The sequence below is a fragment of the Vigna unguiculata genome, chromosome 6 (genome assembly GCF_037176805.1).
Source record: "Vigna unguiculata cultivar grain cowpea cultivar isolate G323 ecotype 2 chromosome 6, ASM3717680v1, whole genome shotgun sequence".
Taxonomy (NCBI): Eukaryota; Viridiplantae; Streptophyta; class Magnoliopsida; order Fabales; family Fabaceae; genus Vigna; species Vigna unguiculata.
Genome location: NC_140797.1, coordinates 9,092,302 through 9,104,559, shown reverse-complemented (window position 1 = coordinate 9,104,559; position 12,258 = coordinate 9,092,302).

The window sequence follows — 12,258 nt, the reverse complement described above, 5'->3', positions numbered from 1 at the left end:
TATAGGTAAGATATTTTTCAAAACTAAATCACCTTCATGGAACTCTCTGAGACGCACCTTTTTGTCAAACGTTTTTTCATTCTTCTGTGGTATAATTGTCTGTGACATACCACAGTTAGCCTTTTTTCCACAATGAGGTTAAACGGGTCAAATCTAGCTTGAACTCACTCTGCTTCTTTTAATTGGGTTTCCATTCATACTCGTGAGTAAGGGATTTCTACCTCAAGGGGGAGTACTACTTCCATTCCATATACCAGAGAGAAAGGTGTAGCCCTAGTTGAAGTACATACCGATGTATGATATCCATGCAAAGCAAAAAGAAGCATCTCATGCAAATCCTTATATGTGACCACCATATTTTGTATAATCTTTTTTATGTTTTTATTAGCAGCCCCAACTGCCACATTCATCTTCGGATAGTAAGGTGAAAGTTCTCAGTCATCCTCATTATCATCTTCCATATTATCAATAGAATGCTCAAAATTAGGAATATCGACATTAATATGTTCAAAACATTCATCATCATATTTGGATTATTTAAGTTTATAAATCATATAAATAAAAGAAAACCATGAAAAACGCAAACTATAAATGACTTTATTGTCACAATGAGCATAAAAGAAAAAGTATGCCCGTCACGTAATGAATCCTAAAGCTATGGGTAAAGCGAATTGGACAAACTAAAATTATTACATTTTCTCCAAATTAAACATCACAGGTAAATTCATTATCTCTCAAATGTTCATCTACACGTCTGGAGGACAGGACCGCACAAAGTCTGAGGTTTCAGATCTCTTTCCATCCTCGATGGCAGATTTTTGACAAGTGTTAATCCATCCAGCATTGGGGAAGCTCTCTTTGATGTCACTAATGCAAATCTTCCCTATCTTTTGTTATCGTCCTTCTATGCAAGCCAAGCTTCGCTCTTTCTTTTTCTTCTACCAGCCTCCTTTTGTCCTCTTTATCCCCACAACATACTTGCAAGAAGTTCTTGTTGATCAAATTTTGTAGAAAATTTCTGAACTTGTTGCACGCCTCGATGGAATGTTTAGCACCTGGATGGAATCCGCATGAATCCCTTAAGTTATATTCACCTTCCAACAATCCTATTGTTAGTAGTGCCTCTAAACCTTCGGGAACTCTGAATTTCGCTTATATTCTTCACCAACTTGTGTCCCTTGAGATCAATAGCATTTGTCGGAGCATTATCATATCTAGAGAGGGGATTGCTCTCAATGTTGGGTTTATACTCTTGAAATTTTAACCACCCTAAGTTGATTAAAGCTTGCACTTTGTGTTTGAAAGACAAACATCTCTCAATAGAGTGACCAATGGTTCTCCCGTGATAATCACATGTGGCATTTACATCAAAATTCTTAGGGTAAGGAGGCTCCAATGGCTTCATCGGGCAGATAGCTACCAAAGCATTACGAAGTAGATCCAACAATAACTTTGTGTAAGTCATAAGAATAGGAGTGAAATGAACAAAATCTCTTTCTTGATTCCTTCTAGGACTAGCGTTTTGCCCTAAATTCTGGTTGGGATTCGTGCTAACCTCAGTTTTCCAAGTATTATTCGTGGCATATAGCGATTGATAAAATCCCTACTATGGAGATTGTGCTTGGTGGGCGGGTGCCATATGAGCCACGTAAGGATGTCGATTCATTTGTTTTTGATAACTTTGAGTGGGAGCATGATTTTCCCACTTAGGTATTGTTGATGTTGTGTGCACCTCTACTTCCTTCTTCTTTCCAAGATTAAAATCAGGCTTTTTAGGAGTTGCAACCACAAGCGAGCTAAATGCAATTTTTCCATTTTTCAACCAGATCTCTAACTTTTCGCCTATGATGATGATATCAGCGAAATTCGAAGATACATTCCCCACCATGTGCTCATAGAATGGTGGTTGCAATATGTTCACAAACATTGCCACCATTTCCTTATCATGAAGAGGAGGTTCCACCTAGGCAACAAGCTCTTTCCATCGTTGTGTATACTCTTGAAATGATTCAACATCATTTTTGGCCATGTTCTACAATTGCAACTGATCTGGCACAATATCCATGTTATACTTGTATTGTTTCAAGAAAGCATTTGTCAAATCTATCCAACAACGAATGCGAGACGATTCCAAGTGTGTATACCAACTCAATGCTACCCCAGCCAAACTGTCTAGGAAGAAGTGGATTAGTAATTTGTTGTCATAAGCATATGCAACCATCTTTCGACAATACATGGTTAGATGACTTCTAGGGCATGTGGTACCCTTGTACTTTTCGAAATCTAGAACTTTAAACTTGTGAGGTATTGTTACATCACGAACTAGGCTTAAACCCACAACATCGTCAAACCCATAGTTTTCACCTCCCTCAATGGCTCATAGTCGTTCTTCCAGAATTTCCAACTTAGTTTTGGTTCCCTCAACGTCAACGGATACGGCCTGCATAGTAGGGTGTGGTGTGATCTTGGTCCAAGAGTCCTCATCGACAATTATGTTTAAAGGCTTGGGTGTTACAATCACTCGTGTCCCCGCAAATGTAACTGTTTCATTCCCTGGAGTATTGATTATGAATGAGAAGGAAGCTTGTTCAACCTTTGAATATTCTCCATTATATGGAGTATAACTTGGTGGTAATCCGTATACCGAAAAAGCAAAGGAGCACCATGGGTGCTTTCTTCACCTTTTGTAGAAGAAGCTTCTCTTGAGGTCTTTAGAGATTTCAAAGCCTCTAAGATTTGACCCACTTAGTCCTTTATTTGGCTATTATTTGTTTTCATTGTCTCTTGTGCGATTTCCCAGTCCTCCATATTTTTACTATTTGCTCGTGTCTTGTAAGGGTGTCTTGGCCTTGCCGTATTTGTTTTTTATATTTTTTCTCTATTAATTTTATTAAACAAAATAAAATAAGAAAAAGAAAGAAGGAAAAACATAATGCAAGTCATTTATTCTATTAAGAAATTATAAAGCTGTGAGTAAATAAAATTTAACATGGAAAAGAGTTTACACAAACCCAACCTTCTAAAAAACTCATAAATCAATGCATTAGAAAGAAAACCTAATTTCTAGCCCTAAATATCATGCTCTTCATCTCTCATATTAGTTTCTTGCAGTGGTCCAAAATGGTCTCAATCTTTTCTGAATGATTAAAAATTAGCAATGCAGACTCAACTTTAGATAGTAATCGCGGGATGTGCTCGATGGCTCCATTGGCCAAGGTCGCCAACTACGAAAAGTATTTCTTCCAATGTCCTATGATCCATTATTGCTCCAATGTGTAGTCTTTCATCTGAGCAACCACCTCTTGATATCTTTTCTCTGATTTTGCCTGGTGTCGGTGTTCCTCATTCATCTTCACATCATAGGTCATCATTAGCTCCTTCATTTATTGCTCCATCTCATTGATCTTAATTTGAGCCTCGTGCAATCTTTTTAATGCTTCCTTCTTATCTCTCTTAAGTTCTTTAAAAATTTGATTTCTGTAGTACTCATATAAAGATGTTGCATCTCTTTCTCGAGCCCTTAGTGTTAATTCGACGTTGGCAGCAACAAGATCTTATTTAAGTCTAAAGCAATGATTCCTTTCTTCCCTCAGTTTCCTAAATAGCTCTTGGTGCATTCTTGTCTTCTCTTTGTTATCACGCCTAAGGCCCGCACATTCTTGTTTAGGACTTTGGAGGTTATTACTTAACCCCTCATTTTTCAACTTTATTATCTCCATTTCTTCTTTCAAGATCGTCCCTCCCTCATATTCTATGGGTTGCGGTTGTTCTGAAGGAGAGGAGCCTAATTTGAAAGGTAGATTTATCACTTTAACTATCTCCATAATCCATCAATCGTAAGACATTTTGTCCTTAATTATCCAGGACCTTGGATCTTCTTCCACACACATAACCTCACCCCAAGCACTTCTAATTTGTCTAATTAAATTGAGGAAAACTCCTTACTCATAATAAGTCCATATGTGAACCAGAGCTCCTAGGTTTTGGGAGCCTCGCATGGGATACCCAAATTGTCGTTGAGCTAGCACATGATTATAATTCATGCAACTCTTTGTGCCTATGAGAGGCACATTAGGAAATTTTCCACATGAAATAATATGTGACTTCAATTGCCAGGGAAGGCGCCATCTGATCTTTCCCCCATTCAAACTTGCACAAGAATTAGCCCAATCTTTTGCCCCTTTAATTTCTGGCTTGTTTAATAACACTTCTTCAACTAGACCTTCAGCATTCGAAATACCCTTTTTGATCTATGAGATGAACTATACATATAATATAGGTAGACAACACAATATCTTCTTTTTCTTGAGCTCATAGCAAAGGTTCAGACTTCCATATACATTAGCTATAATTGCATTGACTAGGCTTTCTAAATAATTTTTATAAGCGACAAACACATTAATGGCAGTGTGGTCAACGATATTCTCCATGTTAGGAAAAAGCATGACTTTGTAGAGTGTGAGAGCTAACACGTCCATGAATGTTTCCTCGATCCCTTCTTCAACCAATTGTCACAAACACCACTCTAAATAGCCTTGAGAGATGCCTTTCGAATTGCCCTTAGTAATCATTTTACTTTCTAGCCCGATGGGGTGCACTTTCAAGATTCCTACCAACGTAACAATTGAGGAATATTGGTCGGAGTATTTGTAGGGAATCTTGCCCTTCATTGATAAGCCCAAAATATGCTTGAATTCCTCTATTGTGGGTACCAACTGAAAATCTTAGAAGGTGAAACATCTTAATGGTGGGGCATAGTATTGGGCCAAAGTTGTGACTATTGCTGCTTGGGCTTCCACTTTCAACAAACTTAATAAGCTCCCATATCTCTTCTTGAAGGTATTCCTTGGTATGGTCTTCATTTTGCCAACTATCTCTCTCAAATTATTCAGATTACTTTCTATAACCCTAATGGATAATTTTTTCTTCAAAGTATCATATCCTAATTGACATCGGCTCCAAATTCCATGTTAACTTGTCTTCTTTTTAGACTTAATCACAACTTTATAATTTTGGGCCTAAAATCAGATAAACATGATGAGATGACATGGCAAAACATAAATACATGGATGCATAATATGTCATGCATGATTTTATTACTAATTCAAAATAAACGGGAAAAATAAATAAAAAAATAAATTGAGGAATAAAGAGATGTGCATATCTCCCTTTGTGCATTAACAAAGGTTTGGTGCCTAATGGATCTAAGGTAAAATACATATCAAGGTCACTAGAGTTATGACCCACTTCATGGCATTTCCCACGACAGTTGATAAACAACAAGAAGTGGGAGTACCAATGAAGCAAACAAACTCTAGTTAGGGTTCTCAGAATGACCACTTGAGAGGTACATCCACCGTGACACTGCTACACAACCCCCTCTAATTCTAAGCAACTTAGACCCGGGTATAGGGTCACACTCATGTCATGCACACAGTGTGAGTGTGAAGGGAGGATGATGCATACCCAAACCTTCACCTACAAATAAACAGAAAAACTAGGCAAATATATATAACAATGTCGTCTACCCTGGGATTCAATATTCAAGCATACAAATAAGCAAAATAAACAAAAAAAATTCAATAATCCAAAATGAAAACAAAAATGTACAAAATAATAATAATAACAATAATAATAATAATAATAAATAAATAAATATAAATAAATAAATATAAGAAGAAAAAAAGGAATGAAAAAAAAATTAAACAACCATATCAATTTTACATATTTAATTAAATAGCCTAACTCTCTAAAGTCCCAATGGAGTCGTCATCTGTCACAACCAAAATTGCGACAAGATGACGAACAAAAAATAAAATATTAAAGAAAAGAGATTTGGAGTCGCCACCATAATTATTATAGAAAACTATGGAAAACCATAAAAGAAAGAACAAGTCTACGAAAACATATTTTGGGTACGGGAGTTGGTTACTCGCAAGGAAGGTGTTAACACCGTACAACGCCCGTCCTAAGACAGTACCTTTAATTAAAATACAAATGGATGTGATCTCCTTTAAATATTTATTTTCCAAAATAATAAAAAGAGAAAATTCAAAAGAAACAAAAAAAAAAGTTTTTTGGGCTCGACAAGAATTAATCCTTACTCCTATGTATCTCCATTCATAATGGAGAATCAAAATCACATAGTTCTTTATGAAAAAAGTTTTTGAAAACAATTTTTTTCGAAGACATTGATATCGCACATTTTTTATATTTGAAAATTTTGTATATTTTAGTAATTTTGTAGAAAAGCGAAGATATTAAGTACTAAGATGATGCAAGCAGTCACACGAGCACTTAAACCTTTTTAAAAATTAAAAGTGTACTTAAATGATTTATTATTATTATTTTTTAAAAAGAAACTTTGGAAATAAAATAGGATACTGAAAAAAACGTGTGACTGTTATATATCCATAATTTATAAAAACATCAAGGGAAAAAAAATAAATGAATAAAAGAAAAACGAAGTCATGGCATATAAATAAAAAAAAAGGTGGGACCAACCAAAATGTATTAGAAAACGGGACTCACGCAAACATAGAATGTTAAAACATGAGATCTTTCACATATTCATGCAACAACGTTCGCAATCATCCAGTGCAATCAACAAGCATTAATTATAAAAACTAATGAACCCCAAAATTCATGACAATAATGCTTTTTCCACATCAAGAAGAAATGATGAAAATATCAAATTCAACCAAGATCATAACCAATTCTAAACAAAAAACGCATAACACAACAAGAATTAATTTTTTGTGAACTTGAATGGGAGATTAGATTTGCACACTTGTTTGAGAAGATGAATAGTTGCGTTGGAACACCAAGAAGTACGTGGGGGTGGTGATCGAAGGTGATGGTTAAAAGAAATTGTGTGCTTAGGGCAAGAGAGAGGTCTCCAAAGATCCCCTTTATTTTTTTACTTGATGAGTTTATATACACCAAATTATAAATCTAATGTAATCTCATAACAAGGTCAGTTTTGGTTACAAATAAATTTAAAAAGGCTAGAATTGGTCTTAATATTTATCACATTATGAGAATCAGATCACATAGAAAATCAGAGCACAATATAAGACATGATCATGAAAAAATAATTCTAATTAGTAGAAGAGATATTCTTAGAATCATATTACTACTTTATTTATCTAGAAAAAAGGTGTCATAAAATTAGAGCACAAAATCAATTATCCATGGGAAAAAACAATTCTAAAAATTAGAACATATTATACTTCTAATTATCAGAATCTCATCATTAACTTCTTGATTTGAAGCAAAGTATAAAGTGAGGATGAGAATACAAAATATTGGGCGCGGTTAGTTACAAGAAGATGTGGTGTGGGTGGATAAAGTATTTTGGGCTAAAAAAATAAAAACAAGACGTTAAAAGAAAACACATAAAAGATTAAAACAATCTTTTTCTTTTTATTTATTTATTTATTATTATTATTATTATTATTATTATTATTATTATTATTATCATATTATTATATTATTATTATTATTTAGAAAAAGAAAAAAAATCAAAAGAAAATATTACTTATTTTTATTATTTTTATTTGTTTATTTATTTATTTTTTAAATATATTTTTATTATTATTTATTCTTTATTTTTATTAAGCCGGACGAAATTGGGTGTTGATACGCAAATAAAACTCGTAATGAGTAGAAATGGATATTCGCAGATAATGGGGTACAAATAATTTTTATATTCGCATGTTAACAGGACGGGTACGAGTATAATAGTATTTGTACCCATAGATACTTGTATTTGCTATACTCTAATTTAAATTAAGAAAAATAATTAAAATATTAACACAATGATTTTGGATAGGTTGTTTTTTATTTATTAGTTTTAAAATATAATCTCCCTTTCTTTTTAAATTGTCGTTCTATAGGTTATTTAGACTTTGTTCAAAATTTATGAATCTTATGTATTGTATTTTATTTGAATTTATAGTTAAAATATGTTATTAGATATTTTAATTCTTTTTTATAAATACCCGCGGATATCCGTGGATATTAGAAAAAAATGTATAGGCCCACTAACACATAAATGACAGAACTATATTGAAAAATTATAAGACAGACAGACAGACACACACACACACACACACACACATATATATATATATATATATATATATATATATATATATATTATAAATTATACTTTTTAATTAAAAAATAAGAAAAAAAACGTTTATAAAAAATTATAACAAAAGAAAAACTTATTAAAAATCATAATGTTTGAACTCATTTTATTTTTTATCAAAAAGTGAAGTTTTACATAGGATTGAAGTCACATTCGGTATTCTCAGTATACTTGTTCTTCTGCTTACATATCAACTCTCTTTCTTAATCCCAGGCCATGCCACTCTCACTTTCCCATTTGCACAGTTAACAAAATCTCTCACACTTCCCCTCTAAAATCTCATATGGGTTTCATTCTTAAGGATAAAGTTTTTGACTTTGAGGGATTCAGGTTGTTTTGGTGTTGTCACCTAGGCAAGGTCGTGGTTGGAGCTGTCGTTCTTTAAGTCTCATCAACATTGATGGTGCGTCATCGCACGATGTTCCTTGTCCCAGTCAAAAACATTTTAATCTTGTATTTAATTATTCTTCTTCATATTTCTTATACTCTTGTAATAAAGCGTTGAGAGGTTTGAGTTAAATCATTGCTTTGGAGATGTTAAAGACGGTGACGTGGCAACATCTCATTGGTTTAGATGTTTAGGTGAGGATGCTACCATGTGTAAAGTCCTGGTTGGGTAATTATGTAAGTGAAGGATTATGCATATATGACAACTTGTCATTTATCTGATTTTGTGAATGATAGGATGGGTATTGTTAGCATAGGCCTATGTTTTAGGCACATTTACTAATGGTTTCTAGGGTTATCTTTATGTGTGTATATATATATATATATATATATATATATATATATATATATATATATATATATATATATATCATACCTCTTGTATCACTTTATAAACACTCAATAATACACAATCCCTTTCTTCATATATTTCCTTATATTCTACACTAATCATATGTCACATCATTTGCCTTCTTTTGTTCGTTATCACCTAACTCATCCATGTCAATTGCAACTACTAACGATGATTCAATTCCATTATCTGGTATTTGTACCATTATCACACCATCTTTGTGTTTGTCTGATGTTTACTACATACATGGTCATATTATGAATCTTGCTTCTATTTAGAACATTTGTGATTCTAGATATAACGTGTGTTTCTCTCCATCTGAATGTTTTGTACAGGACCATATCTCAGAAAGTGATTCGGATAGGTCGTAGGTAATGTGGACTCTATGTCTTAAATTAGTTCAAGGAATCAATAATTGTGGCCTCTATAGTGGATTTATCTTTGTTTCGCTTGTGTTCTTCTTCTTCAGCTTATTATTTCTGGCATTCTTATTTGGGTCATGTGTTTGCATCTCGTTTACAGTTTTTAGCCTCTATTGTTAAGACTCTAGCAAGTGCACTAGGTAATGCAAGTAGTAACCGGTAAGACCGGAATATCATTTCCCAAGATACTCGTGTATATTAAATAATCGTGTAATTAATAACTAATTTAAACTAAAGAATGAATCCATCATTTGGGTTTTTTGTGCAAAAAAGTAAATTTTGCATAAACAAGTAAAATGTGAACTTGGATATTTGAAAATCTAAAATATGGAAAAGACTAGAAATGCAATGGATTGATATTGTTGGGGTTAGATTTCACCGTCTTCACTTTCATGCATATAAAATATTAAAATTCTTCTCTATTAAATTACTGAAGTCAACCCACAAGTCTACTCAAACCCTAATCCCTTAGTTGAATGAGTTTAGGTTTCCTTATTAAGAGTCAATTTCGTGAATCCCTAAATAAGAAAACCCGCTTTACAAGCTAGGGTTTAAGACAACTAATGGGTCAAACTCCATTCCCAGATACAAGTTCCATTAAGCATCTTATTCCAAGTCTAGGTTTCAAGAGATATTTTCCAATACCTAATGACCCAAATATCATGCAATGAATGGTTAAAACAAAGCAAGCATTAAGTAAAGAAATAAAGATACTAACAATTAATGGAAGAAGCATATATATATATATATATATATATATATATATATATATATATATATATGTTCAAAACAATCACAAATACATGAGAGTTCAATGACTACATCTACCCCTAATAAAATGGGTTTAGCTCTCCATTGTTACAAAGAGTCCAAGCTTACAAAATGAAGGTGGAAGAGGAATGAGATACAAAGAGGAAGAAGGGATAGTTCCCATAAGCCTTACCAGCCCTCCAAACCCTCAAATCGTGTTGTTCGAGCTCCAAAATGTCCAAGATGAGTTTCCCTCACGAAAACACGAAGAAATAGGGCTAACTTGCCACATTAGTGAAAGTGGCGCCTGGCAGAAGCCTCCCATCGCCAAGCGCAACCAAAGAAGAACAAAGGAGAATCCTGTGTGAACTGCCTGACGGTCTCTAGGTGCCGCTAGGCGGTATGCCCCTGGAACCTTCTAACACTTGACGTTGAATGTTGTCCGCATGGCGGTGACTCCCTAGAAGTGGGTTGATGCCTGACGCTGGCCTTGAACCACCCGGCGATGCCTATTGCTTCCTTTTTATAACATTTTTTATCTTCTGTTTGCTATTTTGGGTCACTCATTTGTTTGGGTTTTTGGAACAAAGCTTTCAATCTATAGATAGACATAAAATGGGGATTAGTGGTATATTTAGATCAATGTAACCTAAAATATATTTATGTACAAAAGCAAAGTAAAATTGAGGATTAAGTGGGTTAAAAGCCCAAAAGGAGTTGATTTTGTTAACAAAAGATAACTAAGATAATGGTAAAAATCTACATTATCATTTACTAAAGTCTTCGATACTTTGGGCAGTCATGATATTTCTTATTATAGTGGTTGTAAACTGGCAAAATTTTTTTGCTTTACCTTTTAATAAAAGTATTTCTTCTTCCCTTGCTCCTTTTGATCTTGTGCATTTTGATGTGCGGGGACCTTCACTTGTATCCACTAAAAGTTGTTCTAGATATTATTTTGTTCATTGATGATTTTACTCGTTTCACTTGATCTATCTTATGAAATGTCGGTATGATTTTCTCACAATTTTAAAAAAATTAATGGTCTTGTAAAAATCTAACACTCTACTACGATAAAAACCTTTCGTTGTGTCTTGGGGGGTGAATGCACTTTTAATGATTTTACCACTTTACTTGCCTCTAATGAAACTATACATCAAACCTCTTGCATTGACACTCCTCAACAAAATGGTGTTGTTAAAAGAAAACATCGTCGTCTTGTTAAAACTGCAAAATCATTCCAAGTGTCTTATGGGGGAAGCTCCTCTTACATCAACTCATGTTGTGAATCAGATCCTAACTTCACAAAATTCTGGTTTGTCTCCTTTTGAAAAATTGTATGGTGATGCACCTAATTACTCTACTTTGTGTGTTTTTGGATGTACCTATTTTGTTCTAAAACCATATGTTGAGTGTAATAAATTATTAGCTAAGTCTACTTTGTGTGTCTTTTTAGGATATGGTCTTGGTCAAAAGGGATATCGTTGCTTCGATCTAGTTATTCAAAAATTGTATTCTCACGTCATGTTGTGTTCTTAGAACATATTCCATTCTTTTCTATTCCAACTAGCTCACATTATTTGACTACATCTGATGCCATTAAAATTAATCCTTTTGATATTGATGACATTACACCTACTTCCACCAACTCTAGCACCAATTATAGACATCGGACCAAAGGTTGTACCCGTTGATTCCTTTACTATGCTTGCTCAATCATTTCCTGAGGTTGTAGTTCATCTGCCACATGTTCGACCCAATCGTAATTGTAAGTCGACTTAACTACCATATTTTGTTTATTCTCTTATTCTGTTTCATTTGCTGCTTTTATTACCTTTATTCATCGTCTTCATGAGCCTCATCCTATAGAAAGGAAATTTGTGATCCATTATGGTAGAATGATATGGATGAGGAACTTACTACTCTACATCAGACTCATACATGGTATCTAGTTCCATTGCCACCAGGAAAATGTCTTATTGGATCTTGTTAGGTATACAAAATCAAGACAAAATCAGATGGCTTAATTGAAATGTATAAAGCTAGACTTGTTGCTAAAAGATATACCCAAAAGTATGGCATGTATTATGAGCAAACATTTGCTCATGCGGCAAAGATGACTATTGTTCGTA